This window comes from Protopterus annectens, chromosome 2.part2 (assembly GCF_019279795.1).
Source record: "Protopterus annectens isolate FY-2018-M chromosome 2.part2, PAN1.0, whole genome shotgun sequence".
Classification (NCBI taxonomy): domain Eukaryota; kingdom Metazoa; phylum Chordata; order Ceratodontiformes; family Protopteridae; genus Protopterus; species Protopterus annectens.
In genome coordinates this window covers 443891893-443910309 of record NC_056730.1, presented here as the reverse complement: position 1 = coordinate 443910309, position 18417 = coordinate 443891893, and positions in this window count along the sequence as shown.

Genomic DNA, 18417 nt, shown 5'->3' with positions numbered 1-18417 from the left:
GTAGGGTTTGAATCCTGCAAATGTTGGTGTTTTTTGGGGGGTTAGTGTGTGTGAATTCTTGGAAAGGGGCCCCAACTAGGAGCACATCTAAAACCCCTTTCAAACCTATAGTCACCCCCCCTTTAAAGAAAGGAAAACCCCCCAGTAATAATAGGTTAATCTCCATTTGGTGAAAATTAGTTGGGGGGGGTTTGCCTGCAATTGGGGGGGGGGGGGGGTTTTTTATTTTGGGGAAATTTAAAAAAAAACCCCCCCAAACCAAATTTCCTCAAACAAAATAGTAGATTTAAATCGCAAAGGGTTGTAAAAACCTTGAAACCCCTTTGCATAACAAGTTTTTTTAAATTTCCAATCCAGTGTGTGTTTTTGAACCCCAGGGGATTTTTCCAAAATAATGCAAAATTTAAACCAAAAGGGCAAGCAAAAGTAGTAGGGGAAATCACAAATCCTGTGTTCAAATCCCATGTTGATGTGACATTGAATACATGGTTTTTACGGAAACAATGATGTTGTGATCCATGGGGAAAGTGGTTTTTGGTTTTCCAACGGATAACTTTGGGCTTTGTCTCATGTTATAACAGGTGATGCCCCTTTTGGGGGAGGGTAACGTTGCCATAGCAATGGTGGGGAATTTCACTGTTTTGAGTAATTTTCCACATTCATTTAAATTTCTTTTTAAACCCCAAAAAGGTAGGGTTAAGCCTTCCACATCCAAGTTTTTGTTTATATGACCAAGGTACATCACGCCAAGGGGCAGGGCTTTGGGTCTATTTGTCCAGTTACTCCGTAGCTTGTGATGGGGGGCCCAAAGTCACCATTCTGTGACCTTACCTTGTAGTGGTGGAACCCCTTGCCCGGCAATATCCCCCCCGTAGCGGTGGGTTTTTTGGGCTTATTTCACACGGGTTTGGTTGCTGTTTCCCCCGGGTTTTTTTTTTGGTTCCTTCCTAGATGCTTGCCGGGCAGGTGCATCTGGGTCCAAAAGCCCCATTGCAGGGGGTTTTTCAGTGTGGTTCTCAGGGGTTTTTAAAAGGGTTTCCGGTTTTAACCCCGGGTTTAGTCTGGGCAGTTTTTTTATTGCCCCATGTTTTGAAGGGAGGTTTGTGGACTGTGACATTGCCACATGACCACATATTAAAAACCCTTGGGGTTGAAAAACCTTTTGCACATGCTACCATAGTATTGTGATTGCCATGGTGTTGCACATGGGCCAAGGGAACAAGGTACAAAAGGGTGAGTATGGGGGTGTAGTGCCTGTGTTGTTAGCACTGGCATATTGTGCCCCGTGGTCAAATGCCAGGTAAGTCATATGCAATGTGTCGGCAGCTGAACAGGACAAACATGTTTTTGTCTGAGACATGGACATTATAGTAAGCTATGCAGATGTCACTGGAGTCCCCAGAAGCTCTGTAAACTGCATTGCAGGTATCATGTTCAGGGTAACTGCAAGCAAACATGCATGCAAACAAAGCTGTAACAGGGCTGCATGTAGTCCATTGTACAACAAACAGCTGTACCACTTCCAGTAGGGATGCAAATATGCAGGCACAAACATGTAAAGGAAATACACAGGTCAGATGGCCAGGGTCCAGCCACAAAAAGTGTAAGACCATGTACCATCAGGTTACAATAAGGATGGAAAACCCCGGTGCTCATACCTGCAGTAATACACATGTCTAACAGACACTGAGCCTTCACTCAGTGGTTCCATACTTTTTGGATGTATGCTACCTGTCCTGCCACCACAGTATCCCACATTTATGGGGGCTCTCCTCCTGTGAAAATTAGTTTTGTGTGTTGGGGGTGTTAAAGGTATAGATGTGAGCTTGCAGTGCAGGGTGCTCCTGTGTGCTTTCCAGTGGTAGACTATCAACATCCTCAAACACCCCTTGCAGAGTCCACAACATGCTGCAGGGCCCCTATTGTTCAGTGCGTCCGTGGTAATGCACATATCAACATCCTCCCCTTTTTGCAAATTGTGGGGAAAATCCCCTTGTTTTCATGTCCATCATTGCTACTTTTTTTTTATCCCTTTCTACCATTTGGCCTTCTGTTGACATCCCTTTCCCCCAGTATGCAACATGTGCAAATGATACACATTTTTAAACCCTGGGTGTGCAACGACAATCAACCCTTACTGCATCAGGCATGCTGGGATATACCCACAATTATATCAGCCCCAATACTGTTCCCTGATACTATTTACAGTCTATGTAGTCACCCGGGATCACAACATGTTAAAAGTTTATCATATGCCGGGTGTGAACTTGGTATGCCTGGGTTTTTGATACCACAATTCATGTATGTGTATGTGTGTTGGTGAGGACAGCGTACAAGGTGGGGGAATGTTGATGCAGTGTGCTGGTAGCCCTAGGGTTTTCTTTTCTTTTGTATGGATGCACACAGTTCCACCTCATGGCTGCCATATACTGTTGTGGACAACAGACTGACCTCCAGGTCATACAGATCAGTGTTTTGGGCCCTGGACATGGGAGTGCCTTGCAGGGTTGGACCATATGGGACCAACAGACTGGGTACTGTCATCAAACGGTGTTCATTGACTGGGCACAGATCCCCGTTGGTGTCAGAGCCACTGCATGTGGTCTCCTGGGGGGGCTGATGACAGCACAGAAGCATTGCTGGGGCTGCTGCTGGGACTATGGGCAGCCGGCCCCGTTTATCAGATGACTGCCAGCTGCTGCTTTGCTGGCATACAGGATGTCAAGCCACCATTGCCTGGCTCATGGACGTAGTTTGGAACTGATCAATATGTCCCCACAACGCTGTCTATGACACGGTGAAATTACGGATGGCAGCCCAGTAGCATACTGTCAGTCATGGCTGTGGGCATGCTGTCAGCTCCTCAGACCCTGTCTGGTGTAGTTTCCCTCTGACTGGCCTGCATGACAGCAAACGCTGAGGTTGTAAGACCTCTGGGGACTCTGACAGGGGCAGTATGCCCATGGATGCTAAAAACCCCTGGACATCTGTCTGTGTGGACCATCTCAGGGCCATGCCCCTGGCTGCTGTGTAAGCATGTGCCACAGATACCACATTACCCTGGTCAATGCCCACTGTATCCTGTCCATCACAGGGACATTGGTGACAAAGGATGTATTGCAGGATGACTGTGCCATTTATGGGGTTGACAGCTGTGTACTGTCAAATTTGGGTGACCAAATGGACCCTGGAAACCCTTTCCCGTGCCATTACACAGATGTCATCATTTGACCCATGGTACCTGATTCAGGTTCCTGCTGCATGACACCAGAGCAGCACCAGACCTGTGGGAAACAGGAAAAACAGTTACAAAGTCTACACAATGTTACCAGTGATGCACACACACATCCATGCACAGGTGCACAGGGCACACATGCCCGCACTGCGCCATGCACATGCACACATGAAAATGCACACATGCACGTTGCCCCACACAGTTGCACATTTGCACACTACTGTATGCAGATATCAACACACAGACACAGACACACCTGCATGCATAAAAGGCACTACTAAGGGCCTTTTTACTATTACTATCAAGACTATTAAAGGGTTAAAACACACTCACCAGCATGGATGGCTGCATTGCTGTTAAACCCGAGGGACCTGCAGGTGAGAAAAATCAGTGGGCACTGTGCCATTTTGTATGATACAGGTCAGTAGTACAACAGTTGCCTTTCACAGGTCAGGGTATATTGAAATATCACACTTGCACATTTACTATGATGACAGCTACAAACCAGGACACACCTCCCCATGCATTAACTACCGTGTACACAACGTCAACTTAAAACATATTTCCGCACTTGGGGGTGTGGCTCCAGCCTCCATCATAATGCAGGGCTGCTGCTGTTGTTGTTGTTTGGGGAGCCACAACACATGAGTAGTCCTCCAGTCTGGTGAGTGGGGAGACCACCCCCCACCTGTGGAAAACCCGTTTCCTGTGGATACCACGCTGGGACATTTCTGATTAAATCACTGCATGTGACCTGCTCATATGTCCCATTATGCCCTATGTCATTTAGCCCGGAAGGTTTTCCACAGTGGTTTTCCCGCTGATTCTGGCTGGTGCAAAAAAGTTTGCATAATCCCCCACCTTTTATTTTTTCATCCTCAGGGAGAGTAGGGGAATGGGAGCCATGGGACTGAAAAAAAAAAAATTATATCAGCAAAAAATGTCAGCAGAATTTGGCAACTAAAATGCTACCCACTGTTGTGATACAACATATCTCACATATAGCATCTGTCTGTCTATTGGTGGATACACATGTAAATGGCCAGGTATCAGTGCTCCCCAAAAATGTGCAACAGTACCTGGCAAATCCAACAATACCAACCCCAGCAGTCAGAAACCCGATTCAGGTCCAACCCCCCTCATCTGGGGGGTTTTTATGGTACATTTCCATCAAACCCGGGCTGAAAAAAATACAACCCACCTCCACCACCAGCACAAAACATGAACACAAACAAAAACCCCTTAAACTAAAGGATCCTTTAACCCATCCATAACCACAACCCACAAGACCCCACAAAGATTTTTAGAACAAATGGGGTTGCAACCCAAGCCCATTTCCCAGGAAAACATTTTTTACCCCACCAAAAAGATTGATAACAAAAATGGAACAGCAAACAGCATAACCCAAAAGGGGAAGGGATTCTACAAAGACATTTTCCTTAAAACATCCATGCAACTTTGGGGGGAAACCAACACGTAACCACCCCAGATCAGAAAACCTTTAGAAACCCCAAAACTCATAATACACAACAACAAAAATTCATGAACCCCCAGATATTCAACATTTCAGCAGGTTTCACAAGCCCCCATTCTCCCCAAATAAGACAACTTATCCCAGCTGTGTCCCCCTGTTCACAGATGTCCAGGGGGACCCCCCTCAGAAAAAGAAAAACACACAAAACCCATTTGTTCATAATGAACCCCAAACCCCACATTTTAAAGTGATGTTAGTGACTAGGTTGTCCTGTCATGGCATAACAGAGTGGTTCCCTAGGGGGTTTACCTCAATCACTCAATAATTTTTCAATACAATTACAAAATTCTGTCCCCCCCATACTGTTCTGCTATACCATTTTGGACCAAAGTGTGTGAGGTACCTGCTCCTGTCAAACGACACAGGGTGACCATATGGCATATTCCTATTGACTAAAATTTAGGGGGTATGTGTGACTGACTCATGGGGGGGTCTTCTTTTACTGTGTGGTTTTTGAGGGGGATGTCTTATTTGGGTGGAACCTGTCACCACCCTGTTCTACTCTGTCAAGGATGAAAAACATCATTTATTTATTTATTTAATTTTTAATTGTATTTATTAATATTAAAAATTAATTATTATTATTTATTTTTTTATATTATTAAATTTTTATATTTAATGTTGTAAATTCACTTTTTCTCCCTATTGTATGTATGGAGGTACGGGGAGCCCGGTGGGAGGTAAAATATACAGTCCCTACTGAACAATGTCTGCTGACACATACCATGAGGTATTCCCTTTTTTCCCCTTCTATCTTACATTTCCTATGACCCTTTTTCCCCCCATGATGGTTCAGCAATAATATTTTTATTTATATTTAAATTTATTACTCATTTGACACTTGTTCATATGTTTTCAACATGTTGCAAAACTGTACACACCTCACTCAAATATATTAAAATTTTCTTCACTCCCTTAAAATTAATAAATTTATATTAATAATTAATAAAATTTATTAATTATATATTTTATTTTATAATTTATATAATATATAAAAATAAATATATTAATATTAATTTTATATATTACTTTTTACTTTTTTCAAGTCTTTTCTTTTTTGGGGGGTGTGTACAAGTGATTTCAGGGGGGGGTGTGAGTCTCTTCTCTTCTTTTCTCTTCTTCTATGATAGTATCTACATAATCTTATTTTTGTGTGTTTCAAATTGTTTTCCCCTTTCTTTATCACATTTTATGATTCCTTCTCCTTATCAAATGCTATAAAATATTAATATATTAATTAAAAATTTATCTAATTTTGAAAATATATCCATATGTGTGGTATATCAACATTTTGTTTACAAAATGTATAAATAAAAACCTAAACATACTAAATGTAAATTTTTGTCTTTTACTCAACCTAATTCAACCACCTTTTTTGTCAATAATGCCCCCACATCAATGTATGTCAGCCCTTACTGATGTTGCTGTGTCCCCTGCCCTTGATCTTCATATCTAGGTACAGCCAAAGCATTGGGGGCCAGTTGGCTTAAATATTATTTAATATGTGTTTTGGGACAGCTCTTTGCCTTTTTTTGCCTCTGGTGGGTTACAGTGTCACTTTAGTGGTTTTTTGAGTGTTTGTTTGGTATGTTTTCTCCTTTTCTCCTCTTCTCTTTCCTTCTTTACCTCAGGTGTAAAGTATTGCATTTTTTGGGAGTAAAACATGTTTTTTAGGTTTTATATTCCATGTGTGGCCTCTCAAGTTTTTACCCGATTTGCAATTTTCACCCTTTGTATATTGCATTCTCACGTTTCGGAATCATAAAAAAATAGTAGATAGGGGACCCTTTCAGTTTCAGGGGCCATCTTATCTTGGAACTGTTCTTATGTAAAAGGGTTGTATATTTATGGCTGTTTGTGTTAAAATTTTTATTCTTTTCCAGTTTCCTGTAAAGTGTGGATGCATGATATCTCTGTTAATTGGTGTTTGGGTTTCGTGGGACAGTGAATTATTAATTGGGTCCACTTTTTTTATGGCTTCTTTCACACTACTTTATGCCTGTTTTTGGTTCTTTACTGTTGTGTTCTTCTTTCCTATTTTCCATTACATTAATTGGAATGCTTTTAATCTGCTATGTTTCATGCAGTTGGTCCGGCCTGGTTCCTTTACATTATTGGGGGTTTTTAGAGCTACAGGCCCCAGAGACCCCAGGGCACTTTTTTTGCCTTGGAAGGTTACATGGTTTGTCGGACTCAGTTTTGGGCTTTGGGGGAGCAGAGCAATGTATTACCACACTATTTCTGAAAAGGGGCAAAGTTTAAGTTACCATTGCAGTGGAACACCTTTTGCCAGTTTGTAACCATTGTGGGCATCCCCTTAATCAGCACTGTTTCTATGTTGTATTAAATTTAAATATGGAGTGTAGACCTTCGTTTACAAATTTAGGGTGTCCCATTTTCCCAATTTTTGGCATATTATCATTTTTTGGCAAATCCTCAGGGTAAGTCAGACAGGACAAACATTTTTTCAGACCCAACAAACAAACATAAGCTGTTACCTTCAAATGCAAGTTTGTTGGACAAATTTTTAAGTGTTTTTTTTTTGCCCCCTTTTTTACTTGGGAGGTTGCTGGGGTTGTGGGGGGCAGGATTCCCGTAGTTGTGTGTGGTGCAAAGGGCAAGGACATTATTCCAGCCCAAAACCCCTTTTTCTTTCCACACTCAAGAAATCCCTACATTTTCAGTAAAAACAGAATGCTTTTTGGACTACTCCATATTTCCCTTTAATTCCCTACTTTTCATGATATATTTATTTTGACAAGTTTTATAACATCATCTTAGTGGGAAGCATGCAGATCATTCAACCGGGGGTTTACTGCAGGGGTTTATTTTTCTTTTGACAGATACACCGTCACAAATGCAAGGATTTTAACAGGAACCCGGGTTTGGTTTGGGGGTCACCGCCTGGGGTTATTTTGAACCCCAAATGCAAAGTGTTATTTTTACAACCAATTTCTTTTTAAGAAATGAAAATGGGGAAGGGAAATTAAAAATCACAAAAGGGTAAACATAGGGAAACAAGCTGGTTTTCAGGAGGGTGTAGGAAGGCCCATACTCCCCTTTTTCATCACAAACTGGCTTGTTTGTAATTTTGTACATTTGAAACCCTTACCCCTGGGAGGTGTAAGGGCAACAACGCCCAAATTTTAATTTAGCCATTCCAGCAACTTGCGAAAAAGGGCGTATGTTGAATTTTTTTGGGGACAGAGTCCCTTTTTCAGGGGAGTTATTCAGGTGGAATCATATACTTATTGGGTATTAAAAACAAGACAAACAAAAGGGATACAGGGCGGGGTATACAATTTTCACAATTACCGGATGTTTGGTATCGGATACACAATGGAACAGTGGAACTGTATCCCCCCCCTGGGCAGTTATGCCCTTATCCCCGGGGGCTTGCTGGGGTTTAGGGGCCCGCGGGATCCCGTTAGTTTGCCACCCTCCTCAACTGGGTAGGGGGCCCCAAAAAGTGGGCTCCTGCACCCGTCCGGCATTACATATTTTTTCCCGACAGGAAGATCCCGACCTTCCCCCCGGGGGCCACCACAGGGGAATCGGGCCTGGCCTACTGCCCGGGCACTGCCCGCTGAAAAAAGGGGGGTTATGGAACCCCCTTTCCTGTTATTTTTCATTATTTATGAATTTGGGGAGTCATCTCCATTCAAATTAGTTGTCGCTGCTTAGTTTTCCCATTAAAACCCCAGTTTAAACCATTGAACAGCAACTAAAACCTGCATATTTTAAAAAAACCGCCCCATGAGGGTTGATTTTGGCAACACCATATTTGGATTATGCACGTGCTCCCAAGCAAATATTATAAACCAACGGCAAATGTCCATGTTAAATTTTGATTCACATACCATTTCCGGGGGTATTTATTGGATTTGGAAAAATTTATTCCCTTTAAAACCTCTATGCTTCATTTCTAATATAATATAATATACATTCTGCATTTCCCATAAACTTTTTTTGGTATAGGGAAAGTTCTGCTACTCAATATCTTTTATTTTATTCTACACACAATTTGGTCTGTTCAGTAATCACCTGCTAATTTGCTTTATTGCTTGAAACGGGATGTTTGGTATTTCGCAACCATATACGCTATTCAGCTAGGCAACATTCCCGATTTTGGGCACCACCACTCTTTTACATGTTACTTTTTTTCCCTGCACTTTATTTCATTCTGTACTGACCCCGGGTTATTTTTAGGGGTATTACTACATTGTTTTTTATTTTTCTCCTTTCCAAAAATTTCACTTTTTTTTTTTTTTACAAAATTCAATTTTTGGGTTTTTTACTTTATTTATTTTTTACCTGTGGGGTTTAAAAATTTTTCCCATTTTTTCACTTTTTTATTTTTTGTTTTAAAAGGGTTAATTGTTCCCAAGCTCTGCAAAAAATTTTTTTTTATTAAATTTTTTTAATTTTTTTTCATGGGGATTTTTTTTTTTTTATTTTTAGGGGGGTTTGGGGTTTTCCCGGGGGGCCCCCTTTTGTGGGTACGGGGAAAACCCCTACTGTTTAATTTTATTTTGGATCACTCCCTTTTGCTTTTAACTTCATCTTTTAATTTAATTTTCAACGGGTTTTGTCCTGGGCCAACATTGGCCTTTCGCCTGGTCAGGTTAAGGAATGCCCCGCCTTGTAAAATTTTGGATCCCAAAATTTAAATTCACTGGTTTTTCTTTTCATAAAATTTCAGGACAAGTATTTGGGGGGTTTTGGGCTTTGTGGTCCTTCCCAAAACTTCATTTTTCCTGTTTTCGTTTTCGGCCATGGGGTAAAAACCTTTTCCCCCTTATTTGTGGGATTGGGGGATATTTAAAAAACCGGTATTCCTCACCCATATGTTTTTCCCAAGACCTGGCCCTTTGGGCAAATTTATTGGGCATGATTTTTGGGACCGCCCATATTTGGATTTCCCCCCTTGTGCTGGAAGGGGAATACCCTCAAATTTCCCCGGAATTTGGCCCGCAAAAGGTTTGGTTTAAATCAAGGGTGTATTCCCCTAGGGGTTTAATAAAATTTCCCCCACTTTTTGAAAAATTGGGCCCATTTTAAAATTTACACCCTTCCAAAACCCGCAGCTTCCTTTTTTTTTTATTTTTAATTTTAAAATAAATTATTTCTTTTTTAAAAAAAATTTTTAAGTGAAAATTTCACTTGTGGTTATCCTTAAAAAATTTTTTTTTTCAAACCTGGATTGCCTTTTTAGCCCTTTCCGTAAATTTTTTTTGGATTTGATAATTCTTAATGTTTTCCCGCTTTAACTTTCTTTCACCCATAAAACAGGGCCCTTTTTTTTTAAAAAAATTTTGGGCAAACATTTTTATTTTTAGCTTGGGGGCCCCGTTTGTGTTTGGTTTTTAAAGGGCCCTTTTTACATTTAAACCCCTTTCCTTTACAAGCACTCCCTTTTCCCCTACCTGTTAAACCGGCTTAAGCAAATTAAAATTTAATTAGCCCAGTTTTAATCTAAAAATTTTTAAACCCATTTTTTTAAAAAAATTTTTTAAATTTTAACAAAAAATAAAAAAAAAAAAAAAAAAAAAAAAAAAAAAAAAAAAAAAAAAAAAAAAAAAAAAAAAAAAAAAAAAAAAAACAAAAAAAAAAAAAAAAAAAAAAAAAAAAAAAAAAAAAAAAAAAAAAAAAACAAAAAAAAAAAAAAAAAAAAAAAAAAAAAAAAAAAAAAAAAAAAAAAAAATTTTTTTTTTTTTTTTTTTTTTTTTTTTTTTTTTTTTTTTTTTTTTTTTTTTTTTTTTTTTTTTTTTTTTTTTTTTTTGTTTTTTTTTTTTTTTTTTTTTTTTTTTTTTTTTTTTTTTTTTTTTTTTTTTTTTTTTTTTTTTTTTTTTTTTTTTGTTTTTGTTTTTTTTTTTTTTTTTTTTTTTTTTTTTTTTAAAAATTTTTTTTAAAAAAAAAACCTAATTTTAAAAAGAAAAAATTTTTTTACCCCAAAAAAAAAAATGAAAAACCCAATCTTTTAAAATTCAAAAGGAATAAAAATATTAAAAGGGAAAAAAAAAAATTTTTTTATAACTGAAAAAATACCTTTTTTAATTTTTTTTTTTTTTTTTTTTTTTTTTTTTTTTTTTTTTTTTTTGTTTTTTTTTTTTTTTTTTTTTTTTTTTTAAAGGGGGGAAAAAAAAAAAAAAATTTTTTTTGCTTTTTTTTTTGTTTTTTTTCCCCCCAAAAAGAGATGATGGAAACTGAAGGCTGGGAAGGGGCAAGAACCATGGTGAGATAAGTGAAAGGGCATTTGTTTGGGGTATCCTTTCATAGGTGACCTAGTCCTTGCATATGTATGGAAGGTAGTAATACCACGCAACAGGGTCAGTGCCTAGTGGTCATGATGAAGGTACTAGTGGCAATACAAGGCCAAAAGAGTCACAAGGCACTATAAGTCTGGCTAGATTTCTCAGTCAGCCTAGCCAAAGGACTCATCACACTGATAGGTTATTTATCAAGGGGGTGTCATTCCATGTTAGAGGTATCTCAAAGGCATGCAAACATAAACCAATACTACATATTATAACTACAAAAAGAAAACTCTGTGGTATCCCTCAAAGTCTCAGAAAACCCATTATGCAACCTATACTGGGTCAAAAACAAACCAAGCAGAAACTTCTCAGTGTGGAGGGTGTCAAGTTCACTCCTTGAAATGCGTTATGCACCTAGTTCACTGATAAAAATCAAACTTTAAAATATGTACTGCAAAATAATAAAATAAAATAAAATAGTAGGTAGTCCACAGCTGAGTTAAGAATGATTACATTCTTAACTCAGCTGTGGACTACCGCCTATGAAAGGATACCTCAAACAAATGCCCTTTCACTTATCTCACCATGGTTATTGCCCCTTCCCAGCCTTCAGTTTCCATCATCTTTTTACATTGTTAACATTAAATGATGATTATACCTTACCTGTAAGATTGACATATATACCTGTTTTCATTTTGCATACATTCACCTCTTTCATCCTTCAATGAAAAACACAAGTTACCCAAGTTGAGTATAATGAAAAACATTAAAGACATTCATTATTTATATATAATCAGGTTACTTGGAGCAAGAGGGCAGTTATAGATGATGGTTCTGTTAAGAGCAATAAAAGCATTTAACTCATTCCTTTAACCAAGTCCACCTTCCCCCTTCCCACTACAGTGTAAACTGAGACTAATATGCTAGAGACAAATTAAAATATATAATATAAGAACAGCTTATTAATGCTAACCTACTAATCCAAACATTATTAATTAAGAAACCAACTCATTAACAAAATGACTAACTAATTAACTAATAAAAAGATCTACCACTAGACATCTATCAGAATAAATATTAGAGACTTATAAACTGAAACACTTTTAATAAAGATTGCTTTTGTGCCAAATAAAATACTTCAGCAGGTTAGTGTGTAAAATACATATAATATTAACATATACATGTTTATAAATCTACAAGTCAACATAAGTAGTCTAAAAACTATAGCTATAGGTGGAAATTCAGTGAAAAATGTTAAAAATAAAGGATTAAGCCCGTGGTAATCTGTTCAAGTGTAGCATATAACTAAGAAAACATTTAGTTTAAATGAATAAAAGTATCAGAACAGCACCAATAGTCAATTATTTTCATTGTCAAATATTTACAATGTTTGATATTTGTTTATAACAATATTAGCATGTATGTTAGTGTGTAATTTCACCATTAATCAGTCCCATATCAGACTTTTAATAGTCTTTTAAACAGTTGGGCAGTTTTCTGAGTTCTGGTATGCTTTTTATGGATCAATAATAATTAAGCCCTGGTTTTCTAAAAGAGTTCAGTTTCAGCTGCCACAGTAGTTCACTTTTTTTTAAAGATTTGGGATGTCTCCTTCCAGTTCCAAAAGGTCCATACCATTAATAATTTAAAATTAAAAGCCAATGTGTCTTTTGTGAAGCTGCAGGTGTCGGGCCAGTGCATTATTCTTGCACTTAGCTCTAATTTCAGAAAGATGTCCAGAAATCCGTCTTTTAAGTCTGTTTTCTCCACATAAAATGCTTCACAGTCATTGCAGCTTGCCCAGTAAGCCACCTGTATTGAGTGAGTTACAGTCACCTCCTGCATTGGTTTTATCAGTTTCTTTAAACTAGGGCAGAAAAACATGTCCCCCTCCTGTATGTGATGACAAAAAACACAGTTGGCGCCACACTTATTGGCGCATGTATCTAATGGTCTGGGCCTACTTTCAACCCAACTCCTGATGTTTCTGGCTTTCCTATACACAAAGGAAGTAGCTTCTCCAAAGATGTCCATTAAATATGAGCTTTCAGTAGTTATGGCCCAGTTCTCTCTAATAATATTAATGATGCTGTGATTGTCAACAGTAAAAGTCAAGATACAACTGTCTTTAGATTTGTTGTCCATCTATTTCTTTAAAACCCTCCTATAAGGACTGCTAAGTGCTGGTGAATTTGTACTTTTTAGTTCAATTAAAGGTTCCAGAATGCTACTTAACATATTGCTTTCAGATGCCCTCAACAAAAAATATTTTTTAAGATGATTCATGTTCTTAAGGAAGGTTTCCATTTTTGTGCAGATCCTCCCCGGGATTCGTCAAGCTTGCGCCGGGTGCAGGCGAAGCGTCAGCATTCCAATACCAAATATGGCCACTGATCGATCCATGTATGAGCTGCTCCCATGTGCACTACCTGGGTATACTATGCCCGCACAACTCCCAGGCTCTGTATGCTAATTACCCCATGTGCAACAGTGTAGCATGCAAATGAAGGTATCCTGGAAGTGGTGCAGGCGTGGTGTAAGCATGCAGAAATGTAAACCGTAGAAAACGGTTTACATTTTTGCAAACATAAAATTGGAGCCATGACAGCTGACCAAACACATGTATTACAGAGTTAATATATACCAATGGCTAAATATATAGCCATTGGCATAAAATGTACAAAATATAAATTTAACATTTCATATATATATATATATATATATATATATATATATATATAGTCGCACTATCGAGACGTGGAAGTGCAGGGCAGCGGCACGCAAAGGGGATCGCAAGGAAAATATAAAAATATAGAATAAAACTGCAATGTAACACATATCATGATTTCCCCATAATAGTCAATGGTAGGCATGCTACACCATACCATGGAGCAAGGGTTACTAAGGGGCTGTGACAATGTTATGCGTGGTAGCTAGGAATTAGTAGGCAATGCCATGCAAATGAGCGGAATAATAGTGAATCACAGATTCCTCGCTGGTGTAAGGATGCACCTCACAGTGTAGCATTATAACACCGAGGTGTGGCCTTGAGATAAAGATGACATCATGAGGGGGGGGTGTCGCCATTGCTGTAAGCACATTGAAGCATTGCTAATCCAGTTTGCCCCTAGCTAGGCAAAACTGCAGGATAGGGGTGTGTTGAACTGGACATAGCTTTGCTTAGTTGAGAGTATACAAGGTAACCGAGTATGCATGTGAACGGAGATGAAAATGCACGTAAACCCAGTAAACGTGTTTGCGCGGCACGCACTGCAGCTGAAACAGGAAGGATACAGGAAAGAAATAAGGAAATGCTGCAGCAGGGAAATTGGAGTACAAATGACTAATTAACACCTAGGAGCCTACAGTGGGCCATTGACAACAGCTAACAAGGCTGCAAGCATCTACCTGCAGAACAGGAAAGGGGACAGGCTGTACTGCAATGAAAACAGTAAAGTGTCAAAGCAGAACAAAGCCGATGTGCAGTATATCAGCTACAAGACACATTTTGCCATGACTGGGTAGGGAAAGTACAAAACAAGAAAGATGACAGGTGGATGCATGCCTGATAATGCGAGGGGATCCCGGTTTAAAAGTGAATTAAAGGGCAACAGATTAATCAAGGCGGGCAAGCATATCTCCACAGTAAAGGCCCCACACTTGCAGTACTCATTGTAAAACCCATAATTAAGACACGCTGCAGCTGGAACAGCTCATACACACCCAATGACATCAGCAGCATCCATAGCACAATAGTATAAAGTGTGAAAGCACCTCACACACATTTGTGTATTCCCATACACTCTGCACCAGTGGTGTATACAGAATGGGAAATTTTAGTATGTACATGTTAGGGGCTTCCATAGCATTGACCCACCAGCATGTGTTGGAGACTGAAGGTGGTGTGGAGGATGATTCACTTGATCACCTCAGGCACCAGAGGAGGAGGAGAGTGTTCAGACCCAGGGTAACCTACCAGGGGCTACATGATCTGGAGATAGTAGAGCGTTGCAGGGTGGACAGGGACATCCTACAGCAACTTGTGGAGCTGTGCTGGCCACATTCCAGAGCCAGAACAAACAGAGGGGAACCCATCCCAGTGGGTAAGAAGGTATGTGTAAGCCTGAGAATACTAGCTACAGGTACCTTTCAAAGACCAACTGGGGACATCATGGGGATGTCACAGGCATCAGTATCCAGGGTACTACACCAGTTCCTGGATGCCATGTTACCACATGCCAATGAGCACATATACGTACCCCGAACGCAGGAGGAGTTAGCCAGCAATATGAGTCTCTTCCACCATGTGGCAGAATACCCGGAGGTACTGGGTGCAATAGACTGCATGCACATACACATCAAGTCACCACCCGGTGAGCAGGGTAGGCACTACATAAACCGCAAGGGATACCCCCCATCAACTGCCAGGTTGTGTACAATGCCCAGGGCATGATCATGGATATGTGAGCTGGCATCCCTGGAAGCTATCACGACTCCCACATCTGGCATGCCTCACAGCTGTATCAGTTATTTGTCAGAGGGGACATCTCAAATGGCCACCTGGTGGGGGATGCTGGCTATGCACTGGAACCGTGGATGATGACTCCCATCAGAAACGCACACACACCCATGCAGGAACGCCATAATGAGACATGCACACACAAGCCAGAATCATCATAGAGTGTGTGCTTCGGATGCTGAAATTAGGGTTCCATTGCTTGGACATATCTGTTGGAGCCTTGCAGTACTCTCCAAGCACGTGTGCCCGCATCTTCATAGTATGTGCCATGCTACACAATATGATCCTGTGGAATCAGCTGCAGCAGGGACAGAATGGTGAAAGCCCTCACAGCCCACCACCATTGCCAAGGGCCCCACAGGCACAGAGGTACTCAGACCAAGAACACCCTGAGCCAGTCCCAGTAGGCAGATGGAGGCATTCCCAGTATGCCCATGCCTTGGCAAAGAGGGAATGTATAGCACACCCACTGACAGTGAGGGCACCTAGGGACTGACACCGTTCTCTACCTGCACACACAGTAAAAATGGATGACACACACACAAGACTACCTGTAAATTGTCATGTATAGGTAGTCTACTGTGTGCATCCAACATAGGCAGCCCTCAACTATTGTACATACAACTGCCATCGGCACAAGGTAATTCAACACCTGAACAGTAAATTAAGCTATCAGCATGTGCTGATGCTGTATGTATAGATTCATAGGTAGGTACTTGGCCAACTGCCAGAGGCCATTCATAAGCGCAGCCAAAATGTGTCAGCTTTTGCCACCCCATTGATTCATTAACTGTCCCTCTGTGGAGCAGAGCCAGTGGCAGGATCCCTGGGGTGCATCTACTGTTCCCCATCCACTCTTCAAGGTTTCTCTTGCAGACTGTTAGTGAGGGGCTCTGTATAATGTAGTTAGGGATGTTGTTCCAAAGTATGGGGAGTGTCTGTGACAGGGATCTGTCCCTCCAACATCTTCCAGTTTTTGTAGTGGCAAGGTTCGGCTCACTACAGTATGTGGCTCACTTTGACATGGATTCCTATAGGTGGAGCATATCCATTAAGCCTGAGTTCGATATGGCTGTGTTGGCCAGCAGAGATCATCTCTGGGTAAACAAGATGCCACTGAGTAAAGCAGGAGTTTATTCAGTCTGGCTGAATAGGCCATATGTTGGAGGCCAGTATTCCCCTTGGCGAGCTACATTCGTGGACCTCCCAGCTGTTGGAGGTGTCTTCTGAGGTACATCCCAAATGGGTTATTATACCCTATGATGGGACTGATGAGTGATGAGTAAAGGGGCACTGTAACCCAGTATGTCTAGATGGGAACCCTTTAGTAATCAGATGGCCTACATAGAAGGATGTCCTAACTACTTTGGAGATATGATTGTCAAAGGCGAGATCACTATCTACCTTAGTCCCCAGATACCCCATTACCTTGTCCATATTAAAGTGGCTGCCACTTATGTGTTAATATGTGGGTGCTTAATACTCCACAATGGAATGACCATGCAGTTAGTGGCACTTGGCTGGAGGCCATGACATTGACACCTGGTGATGGTCTCTGTGAGGCCCCTTGAGGGATGTCTGTGTCAGCTGGACTATCAATCATGGCTCCCAGTTTGCAGTCATTGCCAAACATGGTCTGCCATAGTCCACCTGTGTTTGCCTGTACCTGTGAGAAGTATATGCCAAACAGTAGGGCTCCCAGGACTGAGTCCTGTGGGACACCAGTTGTGACTGGTCAAGAGTTGGACCTGGTGACTGCTAGTCATACCATGTGGGTTCTGTGTGTAAGTCCGTTGGCAACTCAACCTGTGATGTATGGGTACATGTACAGGCTGGTGTATTTATCAATAATACATGAGTGGGGCATGGTGTCAAAAGCCTTGGCGAGGTCCAGAAAGTATGTGTGAACCACCTCTCCCATCATCTAACATCTTGGTGACTGTATGTAAGACATTAAAAAGGTTCAGTAGGTATGAACTGCACTCAACCAAGCTGACCAGGGTTGGGTCACATGTTTGGAGGTTAACAATGTCTTTGTTAATGAGTGCCATGAGGATGCAATCCATACCATTGCAGACCAGGCTAGTCAGGCTTATGGGGTGGTAGTCACCATGGTCAGTTGTGATTCCACCTTGATGGAGTGAAATAACCATTGCCACGGGCCATTGTATGGGCATGTAGCCTGTGGAGAGGCTGAAGTTGGACTGCTTAATTAGGTGGGGGGTCAGGTTGTCTTGTACAGTTAGCAAGATGCAGTCTGAGACAACATCTGCCTCCATTGATGCTGTGTTCTGCTGTTAGAGAGGGCCATTTCCACCTGTGTGTCTCTGATGTGTGGGATACTGTACCTTTCGGGTAGTGTTGTGGGCTCTTTAGGGGGTGAAGTATGCACTGAATGTATCTGCAAGGATGTTGGTGATATCAGTAGGGTCAGCATATGTTGTGTTATATTTCACCGGCACAGTGCAAATCTGTGTGTCAGCTCCTAGATCCTTGACATAGCCAAAGAAGGCTTTGTGGTTATCTTTCGAATCCTTGCATATTTTCCTGCTGATGTTAGCCTTGGATGATGTCATGAGGGACCTACGTATCATACTAATAGTGGTCACAGATGTCTGCCCTTCGTGGGATTTGCTGTTTGTCTGGAACACTGTCCTACTTCTGTAGTATAGCCTGTTTATTGCAGAGGTCCACCAGGCTGGTGTCCTTGTCTAGGAGGAGTGAGTCTTGGTTTAACAGTGATGGCACGATCCATACATCCATGTAGGTGCTTATAGATTGCATTTGTATATCTGTCTGTATCTTGAGCAGTATTTCCCCTTAGTTTGTGGGCTGTGAAACCCTCCACCCCTGTCACTAGAAGTGTAAATTT